The sequence below is a fragment of the Pleurodeles waltl genome, chromosome 6 (assembly GCF_031143425.1).
Source record: "Pleurodeles waltl isolate 20211129_DDA chromosome 6, aPleWal1.hap1.20221129, whole genome shotgun sequence".
NCBI lineage: Eukaryota > Metazoa > Chordata > Amphibia > Caudata > Salamandridae > Pleurodeles > Pleurodeles waltl.
The window spans coordinates 1,460,832,990-1,460,845,100 of NC_090445.1; the positions used below are offsets into that span (position 1 = coordinate 1,460,832,990).

Here is a 12,111-nt window from a genome sequence, read left to right on the forward strand (position 1 = left end):
CTGGATCGCTTCATTGCCAAGGAGGTGCCGCAAAGAGACACATAGGAATCCTCATTCAGTGTTTTTCCTTTTATGTATTTTTCCATTCCTGAACGGTATCGTTTTTTTTTTTCTTTTCAAAAAGGAAAAAAATAATAAACTTCAGCTTCCAAGGCATTGTATTATTATTAGGGGCAGACCACATAAAGCAAGCACTAATGCTAATTTAAAGATTAATTTCTGCCACAGTCTTGAGCTGCCTAGTACTGGTGTCTTAAGCCCTTGGCTGCCAGGCCTTTTCACCCTCAGGTGCCAGGCCTTTTTTTTTGGCTATTTGGAGCAGTTCGTGCTTAGACCCTCCTAACTTTTTGCCCACATAAGCTACCCATGCCAAATTTGTGTCCTTTTTTTCCAACATTCTAGGGATTCTAGAGGTACCCAGAGTTTGTGGGTTCCCCTGGAGGAGACCAAGAAATTAGCCAAAATACAACAAAAATGTCATTTAAAAAAAAAAATGGGAAAAAAGGGATGTAGAGGAAGGCTTGTGTTTTTCTCCCTGAAAATGGCATCAACAAAGGGTTTGCGGTGCTAAAATCACCAGCTTCCCAGCTTTCAGGAACAGGCAGACTTGAATCAGAACACCCCATTTTTCATCACAATTTTGGCATTTTACTGGGACATACCCCATTTTTACTATTTTTTGTGCTTTCAACCTCCTTCCAGTTAGTGACAAAAATACGTGTGAAACCAATGCTGGGTCCCAGAAAGCTAAACATTTGTGAAATGTAGGCAAAATTCAAAATTCAGCAAGGGGTAATTTCTGTAGATGCTACAAGGTTTTCCAACAGAAAATAACAGCTGAAATAAAAAAAATATTGAAATTGAGGGAAAAAAACTGCATTTTTTCTCAATGTTTCTCTGGAACTTTTTCCTGCGATGTCAGATTTTTAACTGCAATATTCCGTTACGTCTGCTGGAGTCTTCTGGTTGCAGGAATATATAGGGCTTCTATGTTAATCAAGGTACCCAGAGCCAATAAATGAGCTGCACCTTCCAATGGGTTTTCATTCTATACCGGGTATACAGCAATTCATTTGCTGAAATATAAAGAGTGAAACATAGGTATCAAGAAAACCTTTGTATTTCTAAAATGGGCACACGATAAGGTGTTGAGAAGAAGTGGTTATTTGCACATCTCTGAATTCCAGGGTGTCCATACTAGCATGTGAATTACAGGGCAATTCTCAAATAGACGTCTTTTTTACACCCTGTTATACATTTGGAAGGAAAAAAATGTAGAGAAAGACAAGGGGCAGTAACACTTGTTTTGCAATTCTATGTTCCCCCTAAGTCTCCCGTTAAAAATGGTAGCTCACTTGTGTGGGTAGACCTAATGCTCACTACAGGAAACGCAACATAGACACATCACATTTTTACATTAAAATCTGACGTGTTTTTTGCAAAGTGCCTAGCTGTAGATTTTGGCCTCTAGCTCAGCCAGCACCTAGGGAAACCTACCAAACCTATGCATTTTTGAAAACTAGACACCTAAGGGAATTCAAGATGGGGTGACTTGTGGGGCTCTCACCAGGTTCTGTTACCCAGAATCCTTTGCAAACCCCAAAATATGGCTAAAAAAACACCTTTTCCTCACATTTTTGTGGCAGAAAGTTCTGGAATCTTAGAGGAGCCACACATTTTATTCCACCCAGCGTACCCCCCAAGGCTCCAGATAAAAATGGTACCTCACTTGTGTGGGTAGGCCTAGCGCCCTTGACAGGAAATGCCCCAAAACACAACGTGGACACATCACATTTTCCCAAAGAAAACAGAGCTGTTTTTTGCAAAGTGTCAAGCTGTGGCTTTTGGCCTCTAGCTCAGCCAGCACCGAGGGAAACCTACCAAACCTGCACATGTGTGAAAACTAGACACCTAGGGGAATCCAAGATGGGGTGACCTGTGGGGCTCTCACCAGGTTCTGTTACCTAGACTCCTTTGCAAACCTCGAAATTTGGCCCAAAAACACTTTTTCCTCACATTTCGGTGACACAAAGTTGTGGAATCTGAGAGGAGCCACAAATTTCCTTCCACGCAGCGTTCCCCCAAGTCTCTGGATAAAAATTGTACCTCACTTGTGTGGATAGGCCTAGTGCCCGCGAAAGGAAATGCCCCAAAACACTATGTGGACACATCAAAATGATCAAATACTAAACTACCTGCTTTTGCAAAAGGTGTGGGGGGCTGTGTTTTTGGTCCTGGGCTCAGCAGCCATATAGGGAAACCTACCAAACCCAAACATTTCTGAAAACTAGACACCCAAGGGAATCCGGGGAGGTGTGACTTGAATGTTTTCTTACCCAGAATGCTCAGCAAACCTCAAACTAAGCTAAACAATCACATTTTCCCACATTTCTGTGTGGGATCACCGCACCGGGACAAATTTCCTACCACCCAAAGTTCCCCTCAGTCTCCTGGTAAAAATGATACCTCACTTGTGTAGGTGGACCAAGTGCCTGTGACAGGGAAGAGCCAAAAGCATGTCGAAATTGAGGTGGAACCAAAGCGGGTCCAAAAGGGCAGTTTGGAAAAAAAACATCTTTAGGCTGACAAGTGCGGCAGAATGTTTATCGGTATAGACGCGACAATGCTGGGTGGCGGAAATTTTGTGGATTCCGGAAGGTTCCACCACAAAAATATGGGAAAAATTTGTAATTTTCAGCAAAGTTGGAGGTTTGCAGTGCATTGTGGGTAAGAAAATTGTGTGGGGTGCATGTGAAGCACACCATCCTGGACTCACCCAGATGTTTAGTTTTCAGATTTGTCTAGATCTTGTGGATTTTTCTACATGGCAGCGTCCCAAAGTCCAAAAAGTGCAACCCTCACCATTCCAAGTGGGACGATTTTGAGAGTTAGCCAAGCTCTCATGGCCTGAATGTAAAACCAAAACCCAAAATAATCAAATGTCCTCTTGCTTGCCGTGGGTTAAAATGTTTTAGTGTGCGGGGGAGAGCTGAAAGACTGTTACCCCCTTCAGTTGGGGTGGGGGCATAACCATACCCATACTGGTTGGTAGCCACCACCACACTTTTTTTTTTTAATTCCCTGGCATCTAGTAGACTTTCTGCCCCCCAGGGGTGTGGATCGGGGGTAACTGCCCCATCTGCCCACTGGTGGGCAGATCAACTTTGGCCCCATTTATTTGGGGTGGGGGTATGGCATTACCCCCACCCTCTTATTTTGAAAAAAAATCTTCCCTGGTCTCTGGTGGGCTTTCTACCCCCCTCGGGGGCAGATGGGCCTTCCAAAAATAGGCCAATCTGGCCAACAGTAATGTGCCCCCATGGGGAGCGACCCTAGCCCCCTAAACAAAACACACACACACCAATCCCTGCTGCCTAAGTGGTTTCTGCCCCCCTCCCACCCCCCAGGGGCAGAAATGTCCTAAAATAAATTTGCCCCCCCAGGGGAGCGACCGTTGCCTAAGGGGTCGCTCCCCTCACATGAAACTGACTACAAAAAAGAAATCCCTGGTTTCTAGAGGTTTCTGCCCCCATTGGAGGCAGATTGGCCTAATAAAAATAGGCCGATCTGCCCCCAAGGGGTGCAGAAATGGCCTAGAATTCATTTTGCCCCCAGAGGAGCAACCCTTGCCTAGGGGGTCGCTCCCCACATATAAAAATAAAAACACCAATAAAAAAAAGATCCCTGATGCCTAGAGGTTTCGGGGCAGATCGGCCTAATTATAATAGGTCGATTTGCCCCCCGTGGGGGCAGAAAATGCCTAACAATAGTTTGCACCCCTGGGGGGCGGCCCTTGCCCAAGGGGCCGCTCCCCTTATGTATACATATCAAGTAAATCCCTGCTGTCTAGTGGCATTTCTGCCCCCCTTGGGGGCAGATTGGCCTAATAAAAATCGGCTGACCTGCCCCCAAGGGGTGGCAGAAATGGCCTAAAGACAATTTGCCACCCAGGGGAGCAACCCTTGCCTAAGGTGTCGCTCCCCACATATTAGAAATAATATATAAACAACAAAAAAAAATCCCCGGTGTCTAGGGGTGGCCTAATTAGATTAGAGGCCTTTCCTCTCCTTTCATGCCTCTCTCACCTCTGCCATGTGATCAGAGGAGAAATGGTTTTGCATTTCTCCTCTGATCAGGGCGAAGGGGTAGGCCTCTTATGAGGTCAGCGCCCGATTGCACGCTGACATCATCAGATGACACAGGGAGGTCAGGGGGTGTGGGGGTGGAAGGGGAAGAGATTCCCCTTCCATCCCTGCCCAGTGGAGGGGGGTGCTTGGCCATAGGGGGAAGTGGTGGGGCCCATAGCAGGATGAGCGGGTCTCATCCTTGGCACTGGGCAACCGTTTCCGAGGGCGAGACCAGCCCGTCCTGTGCACCCAAGCAGTTAAATAGCCGAAGAGTGAAGGCTGTGGTAAGCTTCCATTTTAGGCTGCAGGAAATGTTTGTCACTGCAGTGTGATAGGGTTGTGCTGTTTGGGTTTCAAAATGTACAATTTGCTGAAGCTAGCTAAGGTCTCCAACCTTTTCACTAACAAGAGCTACTTATGTTCAGTGAAACTCATCCAGAGTTATTAATAATATTCATGTTGTACACATCAGACAGGATTATAATAGCGTCCACCCTTTTCAAGATTACCAGCCGTGATTGCCTCAATGCAGTATTGCCAGCAGTAATTTAAAAAAAGGCTTAGTCAATTTGGAATGCCTCTACAAGGTTAATACATTACAGCCAAAGCTGCAATACTCACTGGCACCAAGATAATAATATTGTTACCAAGTCTCCTAAGGCTGCATGATTTATCATTCAGAAATCAGCTTTAAATAGATTTTGGAAATTATGGATTCTGAAAATAAACACATTTTTATATCAAGTAAACTCTTTTCAATTTTGGTATACATATATTATTTGAACCAAAGATTCTAATTTAGGAGGCTGGGCTACACACGGGAGAGCTATTCACAGGTAGCTGGAAAGCTACCTGTAGCTCACAAGCTACTTGTTGGAGACGTCTGATGTAAAGTAACAAAAAAGCACAACACAATAACATAACACTAAGCAAAACAGCAGCACACAGAAAGATTACAGAGCACACCACAACAAAGTTATCAAGAAAGTGCACAGCAGACCATTCTCAGTACAACACACCAACTCAATGGAAGAATGATACACAAAAACACAATAGCACAAACAATATCACCAGAATAATTAGCTAAGAAGTATCTGAAAAAAAGAACACATCATCATAGCAGCACAATTAGAAACACAAAAAATAATGCAACAGTGTAGCACACAAACAACACCATGATGTCTTAAAATAATATAGCATTACACATAAACAACCATTGTCAAGGGAGTGTGGCTTGACGCTGATGGCTTAGGATGCGTGTTGCAGCACTCCCAGCTGAACTCCACCATCAGGGAACGTCACACAGTGATCCTGCACTGACTAGCCAGGAGGTGAACGACACCTGCCCCAGAGACTGGGGGGTGACCTATTTGAGAGAGTTTAAGGGCCCCCTTGGGGCATTCTCCCCCTGAAAAGATGGAGCTGTCTGCAAAGTTGCAGCTCTACATATCTTGTGTTGTGGCTGGAGGAGTGCAGCCTGACATCTCCAGCCTATGGCTGGTCCCTGGAGGAGCCCAGAGAATTGAGCAGATGTGACATGGTGGGGCCTGGCGCTCGAGCTCCAGACCCGGATGGCTGCATCCGAGGCCTGAAGCATGCTTGTGGTTGCGTTGAGCAGATGAGGTGGAGGAGTGGCCTGTTGGCACAAACAGAAAGGGCCGCAGTAGGCCCCCGGTGACGAGGCGACCGGCACAGAGTGGACTAACACCGATGAGGAGTGACACATTTGAACTCCGGGGATGCCGGTGAGCAGACGGCCAGACGAACTCACCTGACGGGCCTTGTCTTGGGCCTTGCTGGGAGGCCCTGTGCATTGTAGACTCTGGAGGGGCACCCCCCACCCTGTGTGGCCTTCGGGCTGGCAAAGGGAAGTGAAAGTGAGCGCTGTGGCCACGGACCCGCATGCCTGTGGTGCTGCCCAGACCCAGAGGGGACTACTGGAGCCACCTGGCTGGGGAAATAATAACAAGCAGCCTGGCTTGCAGAGGAGCGGTTACCTCTGGCAGGGCCTGCACCCTGGGGGGACCAGCTGACCTGGCCTCGGACATGAGGAGGGCACCTTTAGGGGAATGGGAGGTGCTCTGGCAGGGGACGGGAGGACTCCGCTGAAAGCAGACAAATCACTAACCTAATTGGACACCTTGCTTATTGCTGTATAGAGGTGGACATTGTCCTGTGAAGCTCGCCTGTGCAGACGCACCACTTCCTTCACTACAGGGGACTTAGATGTGGTGTGTGGGAGTCGCAGGCATTTAGAGCATTGTACTGGGGTGAACTGAAAACCGTGGACCCAGTACCAGACCCTTGGTCACTAACAGCAGGAGTAAACTGAACCCAACACTCTCGGCATCTCAGGGGGCACCTGCCCTGGGAATCTGATCCCCAAGCCTAGAACCACCAAGGGCAAGCTATAGAATTAAAAAGACGCCCCTGGTCCTCGTACCTCTTGAGCCCTAACCTCGGCTGATGCTGTTGTCATGACATTGGAGAAGAGAGTGGCACATCCTCCTGAGAGACAAGGGGAAACCATGCTTGACACGTATTACAAGTCATAGTCGCCTACCGCTAAGCACTAGAACTCATAATTGACAAAGTGACATCAGATATAGGACTTCTGTGGGATTACAACAGATTGCTCACTGAACGTGCCACGGCCATGGAAAGGACCCTAGATCATACTACACCTGTACTACACTCCAAAGGGAAGCGGTTCACACAGAGAGGAGACATTACTGTGGAGAACCAAAAGATCATGATCTTCTCTGACTTCTCCAAAGAGGTGCATCGTCAGCGGTCCTCCTTTCTAGACACCAAAAAGCATCTGAGTGATACAAGGAATAGAACATGCAATGCTCTTCCCTGCTCATCTCAGAGTGTCACATGAAGGAACAACACTGTTTTTTTTTTACCTCTTTTGCAGCTCTGGGACTGAAATTGCCACTTTCCCACAGCAAGAAGGAGAACCCTCAATAGCTGGTAACAGAGCGACGCATGGCTCACCAAAATGTAAACCAAAAATGTACATCGAGACAGTGCCAACATGATCTCGGGTGCTATACGAGCAGCAGAGAGCAGTGGAGGCAGTGATGGAGACCAGCGGGGCAGGCTCAGCCCCTCCTCGGAGATGAGAGAGGGGGAGATGGGGGACATGGAGTCTGATCAGGTATCTGTCTCCTCCCAAAGAACTATCAACATGATGTTGATAGTTCCTCCTGGGACCTAGTTACAAACCATATATTGTGAGTGGGGGTAGAGGTGCGTAAGGGTGGGGATAGGGATGGAATGTATAGTGAGTTGAATGACAATGGGCCACGATGATCCTTCAAAGGCCACATAGGGCTGATGCTATAATCCTGTGGTGATGGTTGCTGTGGGTATATCACTTCTTGTGCAATGCACATAATAACAAAGTGATGTAAGGTGGATTGACTGGGTTGTTAGCAGTGCTAAGAAACTTAATAAAGTTTGTTTAAAGAAAGCATTGTCAAAGCTAGAAGGTCTGGCTTGTATCTGAAAGTGACTCTTCAGTCACAGATGAGTTAAGGTACTCAATAATCCATCATACATGCACTCTGTAACTCATCCTGCACCCATCCATCCATTCATACACCCACAGACTAAATCTTGCTTTCATCCACTTACGCATCCATTATAAAACAGACACACTAACTGAACAAGTACACGCAAGATAAATTTAAACAATAAAAGTACAAAAATGAATACATGCTGCCAGCTAACGTTGGAAGGCATATGCTTGCAATATAAAAATTAAATTAAACATTGCAGCAGACAGCCACATTACAGTGAGTTTATAGATAGAGTGTTGTTGTTTTAAAGTTCCAACTTAGCTGTAATGTTTAGAAGAAACAGGTTGCCACCCTGGGGCTCTAAACACAATGAAACACTATACCAAATGCCATTCCATGATGGGTGATCAGTAAATATGGCACTGGGAAGCCATTTTCAAAAGGTAAAGTCAGTGGTCTATTATTGTTGTACTAATCCATAGCGGCCAATATTACACTTCTAGACATTGTAACCCTCTCAAACTGGTAAAACAGTGATCTACTGTGAACCTAACTAATCCAAGATGGCCACTCAATGTAGAAGTAGTGGTTGCATGGTATGTAGGGCACTGCATCTTGGTAGGTCTTTCTGGGGAACTGAAAGACATTCCAAATATAAGGCAAAGGAGAGAAATGAAAATACACCTATTAAAGGAAATACATGGAAGACTTGGGTACTAGACCACCACTCAAAGCACTGAAGCACACTTTTTGTTAGACAGATGTGCACATGTGATCAGGTCAAAAAGGGAGAGCGGAATGTGAATATATGAATGTTGAGGTTTTTTTTAGGTTTTTTTTTAACAATAGCCTGGCAGACAGCTATACATCCAGACCCTCCTAAGAACGTCTATCAAATATTGACACAGTACAAATCTCCTAAAATAAGGTTTTGTCTAAGGGGTTAACCAATATCAAAATCCTTGCTAACTACAGTAATTTATGAGATTCTGTGTAACAAGATATCTGCATACAGGCTTTATCACAGTGTAATAATAAACCACCCTGAGAGCGTCACTGGCTTTAGCATATGACTGTCACAAGAAATAAGTCAGGCATACTGGCACTGTAGAAAAGGTTAATTTAAAACAGATAAATCCTATGGCATGTGATATAATTTTTGCCAATTAAATCGGGCCTGTAGTCCTTACAGTTGACTTGTCACAGTACCTAAAACAGATCTACTGTATTCCACATAAGGTTTTCCACAAGGCAACCATCACACCTTAATGTGAAAATATACAAATGTTTACAGAATTACAGTTTGCAAAACAATATACATCCCCACCAAAGAGGACTATCAAAGTGTAGATTTCTACTTACAGGATTTATCTGAGCGAAAACAAAGGAGGGCAGCAAGATAAAATCCTTTCTTACTACAGTAATTTGTGAGGTTCGATGTAATGCTTTACATCTCTACAGTCTTTTAACTGTGTTCTAACAGTTCACCTATAAAAGGTCATTGCTTTTAACATGTGATTTTCACAATACATAACTTTCTTCTTAACTTTTGGACACACAGTTACACTACTTCTGCTGTTAACTTTGGCAATTTATAAAGTGCAGTAGTGGAAGTGTTGGGCTTGTAAAAGATTTTACAGTTGTTAGCTTACACTATTATTCTACCTAGATAACCTGATGAGAATGAGAATAATATGCATTTCTTTTGCCTTCTGCCTACAAGAAAAGCAGTCGAAGGTTTTCTTAGGAAGAGCTCAATTTTCAGTGTCCTGTGGAATCCTTTTGTAGCTTTCGTCTTGACTGGTACACGTGTCAATGTTAAAAGGTGGAATTAACCTTATCTGTACTCCCACCTTCTTTTTAATGAAAAGAGAAAGCAGATTTTACTTCTCTGGCAGTCTATGACTGGAAGTACCCTTCAATTCAAGATGCTTGGTTTGTATGTATATTAATAGGTGTTCTCCCACAGTTATGACAACAATGCCCCCTTTCTCCTTTGCCTTTGCTACTTCAAAGCTGTTTGACATTACACGGACTGCCAACCGAGTGCCAGGAGAAAAAAAAAAGTTGTTTCTTACAACTAAATTATTACCTTCCTACACCACATTTTTGGGATCTGAATCCTTGTCTAGTTAAGCTTGACTTAACTGCTTAGAAATGGAGGCATTACTGTGGACATGCACTACACCATTGAGGTAGACTTTTACATACTGCAAACATGTTTGCAAGCAAAGGAGTGCCGCATTAATAGCATGGATGTGAAGATTCAGGGTAGTGGACAAGTGGGGAGGGTCCTCTTGTACTTGGCCAATGGTGCCAGAAGAAGCTAATGGTTCTTTATTGATGGTGGAGGAGAGTTTTTTCAGCTTCATTTTAAAGAGAACAAATCTCATCTGTGTTGAGATGTTTTTCCATACCTTTGGTGCATAAAGTGGGAAGCCTTGTTTCTAGTTTTTCTTTGTCTTTTTTGCACTTGTTTGCCAAAGTGGCAATCTCATGAGAGGATGGCTTTTTCAACATAGGCTGTTGTTTATTGCTGTCTTTAAAGTGGGTCTTTCTAATGAGACAGCAGGTTTTGACCATAGTACAAGCTTGTATATGGTAGCCAATGAATTTTCCTCAGGGATAGAGTGGTGGTCCTATTTCTCGATGTTTTTCGTGAGTCAGATAACAGAATCAAGAACACCAGGTAGGTATCAGGAACACAAACATGTAGACCTCTGGCACCATCTGAGAGGCAGAGGATAAATAGTTGAATGATGTCTGATTCAATGAAGGGTGGTTTCATCTAGGGTACCAGGTCAGTATCCCCGACTCAGACAAGTATATCAATGCCATCATCGAGTAGAGAGAGAGAATAAAGACTTTGCTGCTGGTTCTGTAGTCTGATGTGGTGAAGTCTGGGTTCAATTTTCATAGAAGGAAGAGTTGATTTTGTGTTGTTTTTGTCTCTCTTTAAAATGTGCTTCTTAAGAAGAAGCCAGTGTCAATGATGAAGAGCGCTAATTTTTTACTGGTGTTGAGTTGAGTCATGATTTTATGCTTGGCCAAGGGGGATGCCACCAGCCTCTGCGTTGAGCCTTAACACTGCTGATGAAAGGATGGAATAGAGGGATAGGTGGCAAGTCACTGACTGTCGCTCAGATCATGAGGGTTGCATCTAAACCAGTTCTTGCTGAGAGGAGAGGATTACAAGGAACCACTTCGTAAGGAGTCAGTTAAAACAGTGCGTGACAATCGGATTTTGAGTAATGTGTAATGAATGGTCTGTAATGCTTTAGACTGCAGATCACAAGGTAACAGTTCCTGTTGTGTGTTATGAGAAAGGCATTGTCTACTGTTTGGATATTCATGAATTGGTGCTGGAACACGGTTTAAGGCTTCATTGGTTGTAGTAGAAGAGAAGGGCATTGTTGATGACTATTTAATTAGTTACTTTACAAAAACTATTTTCTCAGTGTTGTTTCTCAAGAAATGTAGATGGGTGAATGGCCAGTAGTCGGTTAGGTCACCTGAGTCGAAATTGTTTTTTTATTAGTGCTTCCCTGTATTTCTGGATTTAGTGACTGGATATTTCCTAAGTGAAATACGCTTTGATTAGGCTGCACAGTTTGTGCCGGTGAGACTTTTCATGCTTGTTGAGGGCAGGAAGTGATTATCTTCAAATGTGTTGGCTTTGATAAGGCAAAGATGGTGTCAGGTTTTGAGAGTGTGAATATTTCGGAGTGTTCTATGTTTAAATTGCATGCTGATTGTGTATCTCTTAGGAACATCAGTGAGGTGCACCCCTATTCCCCACAGGTCTTCTTACCTTTCAATGTAATACAGGAAACACGATGATACAAATGGGGGTGTATACAAAACAAAGGTAATAGAAGAGGCATCTGGATGAAGTGGGAAAGTTGAAAGAAACCGTAACTAGGGAACAACAACAAAAAAGAAAGAATTAGAATAGGTACTTAGAGTACTCTTGGAAAAATGTATACTTCCCTCTTTCTTTCTGCATGCCCACTTACTTGCATTTACTAAGACTCAAGTTTCTATCTGGTACATTAGAAGGGGGAATTCTTGGATGCGGTGCATATGAAAAAATAAGCACTGACAAAGCCAATCAGTCTTACTTTGCTAATGTTGAGCAGGTGCCACAATCAGCTTTCCCAGTGCTTGACTGCAAATTTTAACGTGAGAAAATGTGTTTTTAACACTTTCAAAATGGCTGTGACATCATGTAATGGAATGAATGTTATTGATACTTTTTGCATTCTTCAGCTTTCCAGTGAGAGCCTATTATGTGGTCAGACCAGTTCCTCAGTTTTCTGAAGATGGTTCTTGGTTCCTTTTGTGAGGGATGCAGATTGAGGAGAAAATGCAACATATTTCAGATAATACAGGGAATCAGGAACCTAACAAGGACTTAAGATGGCATCCCAAATGGGATGTTCCGACTTCATGAGATA

At 43.9% G+C, this 12,111-nt stretch overlaps 1 protein-coding gene across 36 annotated transcripts in view; it reads left to right on the forward strand.

The window, feature by feature from the left end:
- ANK3 (ankyrin 3) overlaps positions 1 to 12,111 on the forward strand; it is a 1,678,649-nt gene that overhangs the window by 1,648,229 nt on the left and 18,309 nt on the right. The window lies entirely within an intron of this gene.